At 30.5% G+C, this 11685-nt stretch overlaps 1 pseudogene; it reads right to left on the bottom strand.

The window, feature by feature from the left end:
- Positions 1-8228: 8228 nt before the first annotated feature.
- On the bottom strand, positions 8229-9467 carry LOC139847255 (F-box/kelch-repeat protein At1g55270-like; annotated as a pseudogene).
- Between the last annotated feature and the right edge of the window lie 2218 nt (positions 9468-11685).

The following is an 11685-nucleotide window of genomic DNA, read 5'->3' as shown; positions in this document are numbered from 1 at the left end:
CTAAGAACTCTGTTCACTCTCCTAAGTACTATCCAATTCCGCAACCACATTTAAATGCGACACCATGATTTCTGAAATTCTCGACATTCCTTTGTTATCTATCATGGTTTTGTGTATTACATATGTATTACATGAAATGTTATCCATGATTTTTGAAATCTCTAATATTCATATTCATTACTTTTAAAATCTTTGCTTTCTCGTTATTTTGATCATTGAATTTTCTTGACGGATGGCGTCTACGAAACTCTAGAATGGAAGGGTTTGGATTACCGATTTAAAGGATCCTATAGCTCAAGCCCCTAGACCTGAATAGGCCATTACGAATTGAAAGTCTTTAATCAAAAGATTATCTGATTACATACTTATCATTTTAGCTCAACACGTCATACTGCAATTATTGCATAAATGGAGTATACACAAATCATATCTTATTATATCTATTCCAATAGATTTTGTCTAACACTTTTCCTAAATTTCCTCCGTAAATTACGGAAATCTTTTTGCTATATATATACGTATTCGAGGAGACAAATATATCATTCAGTATCCAACACCCATTTCATATCAAACCCTATTCCAAACACATAATATGGATTCCTCGAACTCCTCGAGCTCCACAAGCAGTGTAACCGGAACGAACGAACCAATCAACCATTATCTATTTTGGATGAATTGGGGATGGGTCCGCAGCCGACTCAATCAATGGAGGCAAGAAGAAGGTGATCCCTTTCACCAAGCGAATTCACCTCTTGGTGAAGAACCTGAAGCGCTTACCGGCGAACCAATTCGAAACACCATTTTCTCTCTTCTTTCCAGGGGCCGTCACGATTATATAATATCGAAGATTCTAGATCTTATTCATCCCCTTGTTCCAACCACCAATCATCCCGGAATAGTAGAAGAAGTCAACGAGCTTTGCGCTCGAGTGGTGGCTCTGGAGAATATGGTGCGAATTCTACAAGCATCAGCAGCACCAGCAGCATAACCAGCACCACCAGTACCAGCAATATAGCCAACATCACCAAAACCGCAAGCATTGAAAGCACTAGCAGCATCACAAGCTCCGCAAACTCCAAAACTACTGAAGACAGCAACACCATAGATATCAAGGAATATTAGTTAAGATGTATTGACTCATTCTTCCTGAAGAATTATATATGTATACTTTATATATATATATATATATATATATAACTTCATTATATATATATATATATATATAACTTCATTATATATATATATATATATATATATATATATATATATATATATATGGTTTGGAACAATAATAAATCTTTTCGTACTAAGCTATTACGTGTGAATCTTAACTAGTAAGTACTACTTGGTTAATTCATATCACTAATATGCTATGATGTACATCCTTCGTTAATGACTTAGCAATCGTTAATCACTGCTTCAACACAATAAACTCCATTTCATAATAAATCAAGTGTAACGACGAATGTATTGATTCATAACTTCATTAGCGAAATATTTCGTGACAATTATGAAATCTCTAAGGTTTTGGAGATTATTCATTCTCGTTTCAACCGTAAATCAAATGAGTTTAATATTATATTAACTCATTAAATCCATGATTACATCTAAAGGAAAATGTATATGTACGTATATTTTCATAAAGATTGTAATTAAATTTTTTTTGTACAAACTGTTGATTGTGAAAATATTTTAACGGGTAGGTAATACCCGAGAAATATTTATATCTCACATTAATATGTTACATTGTACATTCTTCAATTCTAATTCAATAAGTCAGTAACTATACTACTTACATTCACAAGATATATGTATCTGTTCACTAAAGAACAACCACTACATATTTTGACATATTAGAATCCAATCAAAGCTTTAGCAAGTGTTATCTTCCTAAAGATTACTACATTCCTGAATTATATTCATTCGCATTCTATGATGAATTTTCACATCAAACCACCGAAATTATCATTCATTACTTTTGAAATCAACAACGCCTATTCGTTAACCATTAGATCCATTGACGATTACAATCAGCGTTTAATTATCTAAAAATAAAATTTCTTGAAAACACCTCGGATTGATAATCAATGATTCATATTCGTTAACCTTGAGAATGCTGACGAAGCAGCAAAAGCTATAGATGGACTTAATGGCCAAAAGTTTGATGATAAAGAATGACGTATTGAAAAAGCTCAGATTTGGAACTGAAAAATGGATTGAGCTAACCATGAAGGAGACCAAGGACAAATACAAGGACCAAACCCTATATTCAAAGAATCCAGGTAATTCTGGATCCGATGAAATTTTTAGAGAATATTTTGCTCCGAAGTCATGTTAAAAGCTTGCGGAAAATTTTTCTTCATCAACTTTCGAACTTAGAAATTCCGAAATATCATCATAAATATCTTAGATATTTCTGAAGATATTTTCATAAATATTCTCGTCCGAAATTATATACCTCTTCGTGCTATCTGTATTACATTATATTGAAAACTTCTGTAAAATCCAAGTATAAATTATGAATGAATTCTGGAGAAGTGTTGGGAATTGAAGCATGAGTTAGTATAATATAATGACGTCAGGCCAACGTGATTATATTACAGTAAGTCATGCTGAGTTTCTAATGGAACGTGATAAAAGTTCACAGATCATACCCTCATCATGAACCATGTTACATAACTCTTTCATTCTATTTAACCTCTAAACATATTAAGAAAATATTTTTCTTGATGATTAGGTCTTTTCCGGATATTCTGGTAATTTGACAAATCAAATCGTGCTATTACCTTTCCTTTCTGCTTTGTATATTATGATCATTCGAAACTTCATACCTACGAATTCTGGACCATTACTTGCTTTACAAAAGCATGAAGCTTCGACATATAAGGGAAAATATAAAGCCCGATAACGAAACTGAAATTACAAACCGTTTACATCAATGCGTATAGTGACATAAAGACACGGGAGAATTAAAAACACTATAACCCCAAGGTAAAAGTAGAAGAAAACAAATTCCTCTGGTGGTAAATGAAAAAGAATAATGACTGAAACGATAGTCAGAAAAATATCCAGGATAAGAACTGGATGGAGCATTTTCACAATCTTTGGAAGTATGAATTGAGGAAGAAAGTGTGAATTGAGAAGTGGTGAAGATAATAAAACGGAAGAAGCTAATTTATATCGAAATTCCAAACACAGCAATCGAGGCAATTCACCGCATTTAATCAAAGAAAATTCCAATTTTCGTAAATACCGGAGAATCAAATCTTATAGATTATGAAAATTTCTTTAATTCCTTGAATTCCGGAAATCAATTGTGACTACGTCAAAAGTTAAAGCGAACATTTGATTTCCTCATTTCAATCTTTTACGATAGCTTCGTTTATACTCTTCCTGTAATCGAATCATTTAATCCATATTACCCAATGTTGATAAAACTCCATTTTTCAACTCATATTCATCATTCTTGTTGTAAACAATGACGATCTCTATCAAATTTCTGTGATTTTCACGAACTCCTCTCTATTTTGTCTACCCTAATATTGTGGCATAAACGCTTAAGGTTTAAATAAGCTCACTATTATTCATAACACATTTCATGTGTATTGAAATGCTTGTATAGCATCATCATCTCTTTCTGAGAAAATCTAATCAATGACACTCTTGTTAAATCCTTTAGATAATCTCCGCATTAATAATAAAATCCACTTCGTAGAATTTATGGATCATAAGATTTAAACGCTAGAAATAAAACAATATTCTATCCGTTGAAATTCATGCAAGGCCCCGAGTATACCTGGGAACGTGAAGACCAAATAAAATGAAATTTCGGGACAAAATTTCTTTTAACGGGTAGGTACTGTGATAACCCGAAAATTTCTGAGTTAATTTAAACAAAAATTCTTACATAATTTCATCTAAACTTTGACTAATTCCAACGATTCAAGAACAATTATTCGTAAATAATTATGCTTTAGTAATTATTCATTATATTAATGTTATTATTAATATCATTTTTAATAATCTGTCATTAATCATTATCATTTACAAGTATTATCATTACAACTATTACTAATATTAATAATTATTAATAACACTAATAATATTAGTATTATCACTTTTACTAAAATTATTAAAGATTATATTATTAATACAACCTATTATTATTATTATTATTATTATTATTAATAGTATTATTAACATTTAATAATAATTATTATCATTATTATTAATAATAATTAAAGTTATCATTTTATTTTCATATTAATATTATTATCATTATTTTTATCATTATTATTATTATTATTAATATAATTATTATTAATAATATTATTAATATTATTATTTTTAATATTATTATTAAAAGTATTATTATTTTATTTATATTAATTAATAATAAAAATTAGGTAAATTAGGTTATCAGCACTTAAAATTTTTTATATATTTTTTTTCATTCGTGGTTTGCCTTTATTTTTTATATATAATTCTAGCTGGTTTTTTTTTGTTATATGTTTTAATTTTTATTTATTTTCTGTTATCTTCCTCGTAATCTAGTCGACATCCACAAATCATGAATCAATCGATCACACATTTTTTTATATATATAAGACCATTTGGTTTCCATTATCAACACAATACAAACGAATCCATAACAGAAATTTATATTTTTTTTTCTTTTTAGTCGATACCTCTGTCTTGAGTTTTAAATAGCAATAGATTGAAATTGAAATTTACTACAAAATGTAATACTGCAGAGCTAGTAGGAATCCTTCATTCATACTCTCTGCAAAAGCTCAACCTCCAATTCTCTATATTGATTACGAATTTTGGAGTCAAAGCTTACATTTTCAAAAGTCAACAGAAGTGTTCATCCCCAAATTCAAATTCGTGTTTCTGTTTCAAGTTAAATTGATGGTTGATAAAGTTTATAGGTATGATTTAAGACCCTTTTCATGTAGAGATCATGAACTAAAACATTCTCGAAATTTAAGTTCATAATTTTTTTTTTTTTTTAAAATAGCAGCGACAGCAGATGCTGTTTCTATATTTTTTTTCTTTTTAATTTTCGTTTTCAAATAAATTCAAGAACAATATTGATTGATTATATATATATATATATTTTTAAAAGTCCTAAAACAGTAGATGAGTGATTATCATGGTTGTTTGATCTTGGTCGTTTGAATTAAAAAAGAAGAAGAAGAAAGAAACACAGAAACAGATTAAATAAAATTCAGTTGTGATATAAATCATATATGGACGAAGCAGAGGAGTGGTTTAATGTGTTAGCGGGTGTGCGAGAGGTCACGGGTTCGAGTCCCGTCTTGGACAATTTTTTTAGAAAAATCTCATTAAGGTAGTTTTCTCATTTATTATTATTATTATTATTATTATTATTATTATTATTATTATTATTATTATTATTATTATTATTATTATTATTATTATTATTATTATTATTATTATTATTATTATTATTATTACTACTACTACTACTACCAAACATCATTAAAGGTATTATTATTAATGTCATTAGGATTATTAGTATTATTAGTATTATTATTAACTATCATTATTATTATTATTATCATTTTAAATATTATTGTCATTATTATTATTAGAATTATCATTTTTACAAACACTATCATTTTTGATATTAATATTATTACTAGTATTATTATTATTATTATCATTATTTTTAATACTAGTATTATCATTACTAGTATTAATACTACTGTTAGCAAAATATTAATTATCATTATCATTATCAATACTAACAAAGTAACTAATGATATTATCAAATTTTTTATTTTTCAACATCATTATTAATTCTAATTAATAGTATTATCATCACTATTTTTAGTATCATCATTATTATATTACCATTATCATTATGAATATTATTATTATTATTACTATTATTATTACAAAATGATACAACTCTTTTAAAATCACATTATCAAACAAATACTTATATATAGAATATATATAAGTATATATATATATAGATATATAAGTATATATATATATATATATATATATATATATATATATATATATAAGTATATATATATATATATATATATATATATATATATATATATATAACAAGTGAAATAATATATATAAACTTATTCGATTACGAGTAATGATGATGATGATGATGTAGATGAAATCATAGTTATCGAAGACAACAAGATAATAATGTTCCACGAAGACATTCAAGAGACTGATATTAGATCCGTGACGCCATTTGTTGATGAATATTGTACAACTTATAGAGTGGAATTCACATTAAATCACGACTCCATAATCACTACCGCTAGATACTTGGATCTAGAGGAGCTGCATGCAATGGCGACTCTAAGCTTTGTGGTGTGGGGTCCTATGACCCCACTACTTCGGGGATTTTTTATACAATGTACTCTTCAAATTGTACAGGACACTACTAAATTTAACTCCAGAACCCCATATATTTTGAAAGTTTATGATTTTTTGGAGGTAAACAACCACTAAATTATCCTTCAAATATAATTAGCTTTAAAAAAAAATTTTGGGAACCCAATGGGTTTCCATCCTAGAATCGCCACTGGCTGCATGAAGAATCAGCTATGGGGGTTGCAAAGATTGTGTTGTGGTGTCAGTCTGGCTTCTCTACAGAATTTGCTTTACAAAGTGCAATTAAGGTTAGCCGATTTATTGGTAAAGAGAAAGAAGAAGATGATGATGACGACGATGATGATGAGATTTGTGAAATTTGTCTCGAAGAATATAAAACGGAAGAGATTATCGGAACAGTACTGTAATGTAAACACAGTTATCATCATGAATGTATTAATAAATGGTTGATGCTTTCAAATGAATGGGTATGTCCACTTTGCAAGACTAAAGTTTTCGTTATCGATATTTGATAAATTTGAATTCAGTACATTTTTTTGTTTAGTCCAAAAACAAGTAGTTTTGAGTCTTGCAAGTTGCAATGGTATTTTTATAAGCCTCTCATAGAATTTGTGACATCACTTCATGTTTTTATTATGTGCTTAAATCATGTGAATGTGAATATGAATCAATTTCAAAAGCCATTGACAACTCTGTCAACGAACCATATTTAAATTTTATTTGATTTTCTTAAATTTGATATGAAAGGTCTAAGTGTAGCTAATGATAATTGAGCATAGGTCTCTTTGAAAATTCTCAAACATCCAACCAACAAGCCCTCCACACATTGGGATTCGTGATTTGTTTTATTTTAGATTTAAAGTTTGAATTCGCTTTTAGTTTCAATTTGATTTACATTTTTCTCTCAGTTTTTCAAATTCGGATAAACAGAGAAAATCGGACTGATAACACCCTTACACAGACACCTTATAAGTTGACTTTTTTTGAGTCAGTCAAACTTTGATATAAGGCTAAAGGCTTATTTACTTTCCACTTAATGATATTTTTCTGTACAGCTCTTAATTAAGAAAGTATAATTACTATTTCTTTGTCACTTATGGTGCGTTTGTTTACATCTTAATGAATTGGTTTACCATTGAATGTTGAATTATTCAGTATTCAGTGCGTTTATTTCTGACATCTGAATGACATATGGTGCTGAATGATTCATCATTCAGTGTTGAACCATTCAGAGTTCTCTTAACCATTAAGAGCCTAAATTTTATTTAATATTCTTCTTAAATCGTATCAATAATACTTATCAAATAAGTATATTGATGTTTTTGTTAATGTTAAACGATAATAAGTTGATTTAATCTGTTCACATTGTTTATCCAAAATAATTATCAAACACCTTATTGTTATTCAGAACTAAATTCATTCAGAACCTTTAAATCATTCAGATTATGAACCCTTAATCTGCCACTTAATCTGAAATTTGGTTTGTTTTCAGAAGACATAGAATCAGAAAGCCCTCTAGAATAAGAGGCAAAATGGAAAAAGAGGCGAATTCTGATAAAAGTAAACACCCCCTAAGGTATTAAAGTAGAAATGAAAAATTAAAATTTGAGGCCTCAAATAAAAAGACTAAAAAATTTAACAACCAAGAATGACATTCTAGCTCGCTTTGCATTTCTATAAATATACAACTTTAATGAGCAAAAAGGTGACATTCTGCTCAAAATCTTATATTCAAATCCAGAACATTAAACTGTGTATATATAGTTCTTACACCCTATAACAAAACATCTTAACAACCTACATCATCATCATCAAAATTCATATCTACAACTTTATGCTTGAAGCACTTGACAATGAACAATATGGCTCTACAAACTGTTTCGTCTACCCAAACTCGACCATAAATTCGACACCAAACTCTTTAACTTCAGTTTTCCCGCTAACATTTCCCACAAATGCTTGGCCACACCATCTCTCCCGACGTTCACCAAGGATATACTCATATTATCCTTATAAAACAAAATTTCCCATTAAGCACAACCAACGATGCAGCCTCAAAACCTTTCGAGTTCCCCATTTGCATCTTGCTATCGAAATTTTTTTTTTTTGAACTAGTAATAATTGGGGACATGTTTACAGAACTAGTAATTTGAGAAAGAATTTTTATAAAACTAGTAAAACCGGTGTTTGAAACACCGGTTTGCCATTTTTCACCCCAAACCGGTGTTTCAAACGCCGGTTTGGGTACACTTTTTCCGGATTGTCCCATGATCAGATGCTTTTATGCCACCCGTTTCCACCCGTGTCGTTGGATGTTTGACCAAATGATAAAAAGTACACAAACCGGCGTTTGAAAAGCCGGTTTGGTGTGAAAAGTTGCAACCCGGCGTTTCAAACACCGGTTTTACTAGATTTGTAAAAATCATTTCAAAATTTCTAGTTCTATAAAAGGTGTTTCAATAATTACTATTTCAAAAAAAAAAAAAATTCCTTGCTATCAATATCCAAGAATCTATTTCTGCATCATTACCCTAACTTTACACCCGTCTTTACAATCCAAAGCGTACAGATTCCCGTTTAAGCACGTGCTCGGGTTTCGCAAACCTGAAACCATCCCGTCTTGAACCGGGGTCCACTCGTTGGTTTCAGGTTGGTACATTTCACTAACCACTGGTCTATGAGACCCTAGCCCCTTTAAGAACCACTTTCCTCCATAAACCGCCCTTATAAACGGGACCATTGCCGTACTTATATCCGAAACAAAACACAATTCATTCTTACTCGGGTCAAAAACTTCAACCGATCGTAAGGGCCGTTGTACAATTTCATTTTCACCACGCAAGTCTGCAACGTACAAACGATTGTTTATAACACACGGCCCGAAAAAATGTCGCCTTTTAATCATATCATGAGCCCAGTGCCATTTATAAGCTCGGGCACTATAATGCTTCCGAGTATTCTCTAGGGACGGGGTGGTATCGGTTTCCAAAGGTGGTTAATTGGGTCAAACCCATGGCACATCATCTTCGGTCTTTGTCTCTTTTCATAACGTACATCCATTCTTCAGATAGTTGTTGGTTTTTTCAAAGAGAATAGAAGATGTTTCTAAGAGACGGTACCATCTTTTGCAAACTAAATGGAGCTTGCGTTGCTCGATTCTCGGGACCCGGATCAAACATGCAATAGCAAGGTCATCGGGCAGGAAAGGGTATTGGTTACGGGTTTTTTCACACGATTGTTTTTGTCTGGTGGGATGGATTGATGTGTTGGAACATCCCTTTTAATATACTCAAATATGTATGCAATGAATATAAAGAAGAAGGAAAAAAAAACACACATGACTATATTGCGTTCTCGGCTTCAAAAATGTTTTCTCAACCTCATCATCATCCATGGTGTTTGTTAATTCCTCCCGAAAATCAAAATGTACCGTAAGGGGATTTTTATAGGCAATATTTGTACGTTTAAGACGCCTCTCACCCATAAGAACAATCTAATCTTCAAAAATATTTGTAATATTCTCGGCAATTCAATAGTATGCATGAAGTTGGTGAAATGTCCCGTTCTTATTGATTAAAAACGTTCCATATTAATTGATTTCGTTGCGAGGTTTTGACCTCTATATGAGACGTTTTTCAAAGACTGCATTCATTTTTAAAACAAACCATAACCTTTATTTCATAAATAAAGGTTTAAAAAGCTTTACGTAGATTATCAAATAATGATAATCTAAAATATCATGTTTACACACGACCATTACATAATGGTTTACAATACAAATATGTTACATCGAAATCAGTTTCTTGAATGCAGTTTTTACACAATATCATACAAACATGGACTCCAAATCTTGTCCTTATTTTAGTATGCAACAGCGGAAGCTCTTAATATTCACCTGAGAATAAACATGCTTTAAACGTCAACAAAAATGTTGGTGAGTTATAGGTTTAACCTATATATATCAAATCGTAACAATAGACCACAAGATTTCATATTTCAATACACATCCCATACATAGAGATAAAAATTCATTCATATGGTGAACACCTGGTAACCGACATTAACAAGATGCATATATAAGAATATCCCCATTATTCCGGGACACCCTTCGGATATGATATAAATTTCGAAGTACTAAAGCATCCAGTACTTTGGATGGGGTTTGTTAGGCCCAATAGATCTATCTTTAGGATTCGCGTCAATTAGGGTGTCTGTTCCCTAATTCTTAGATTACCAGACTTAATAAAAAGGGGCATATTCGATTTCGATAATTCAACCATAGAATGTAGTTTCACGTACTTGTGTCTATTTTGTAAATCATTTATAAAACCTGCATGTATTCTCATCCCAAAAATATTAGATTTTAAAAGTGGGACTATAACCCACTTTCACAGATTTTTACTTCGTCGGGAAGTAAGACTTGGCCACTGGTTGATTCACGAACCTATAACAATATATATACATATATATCAAAGTATGTTCAAAATATATTTACAACACTTTTAATATATTTTGATGTTTTAAGTTTATTAAGTCAGCTGTCCTCGTTAGTAACCTACAACTAGTTGTCCACAGTTAGATGTACAGAAATAAATCGATAAATATTATCTTGAATCAATCCACTACCCAGTGTATACGTATCTCAGTATTGATCACAACTCAAACTATATATATTTTGGAATCAACCTTAACCCTGTATAGCTAACTCCAACATTCACATATAGAGTGTCTATGGTTGTTCCGAAATATATATAGATGTGTCGACATGATAGGTCGAAACATTGTATACGTGTCTATGGTATCTCAAGATTACATAATATACAATACAAGTTGATTAAGTTATGGTTGGAATAGATTTGTTACCAATTTTCACGTAGCTAAAATGAGAAAAATTATCCAATCTTGTTTTACCCATAACTTCTTCATTTTAAATTCGTTTTGAGTGAATCAAATTGCTATGGTTTCATATTGAACTCTATTTTATGAATCTAAACATAAAAAGTATAGGTTTATAGTCGGAAAAATAAGTTACAAGTCGTTTTTGTAAAGGTAGTCATTTCAGTCGAAAGAACGACGTCTAGATGACCATTTTAGAAAACATACTTCCACTTTGAGTTTAACCATAATTTTTGGATATAGTTTCATGTTCATAATAAAAATCATTTTCTCAGAATAACAACTTTTAAATCAAAGTTTATCATAGTTTTTAATTAACTAACCCAAAACAGCCCGCGGTGTTACTACGATGGCGTAAATCCGGTTTTACGGTGTTTTTCGTGTTTCCAGGTT

This window comes from Rutidosis leptorrhynchoides, chromosome 1 (genome assembly GCF_046630445.1).
Source record: "Rutidosis leptorrhynchoides isolate AG116_Rl617_1_P2 chromosome 1, CSIRO_AGI_Rlap_v1, whole genome shotgun sequence".
In the NCBI taxonomy this organism is placed as follows: Eukaryota; Viridiplantae; Streptophyta; class Magnoliopsida; order Asterales; family Asteraceae; genus Rutidosis; species Rutidosis leptorrhynchoides.
This window is presented reverse-complemented; position numbering and strand designations above follow the sequence as displayed.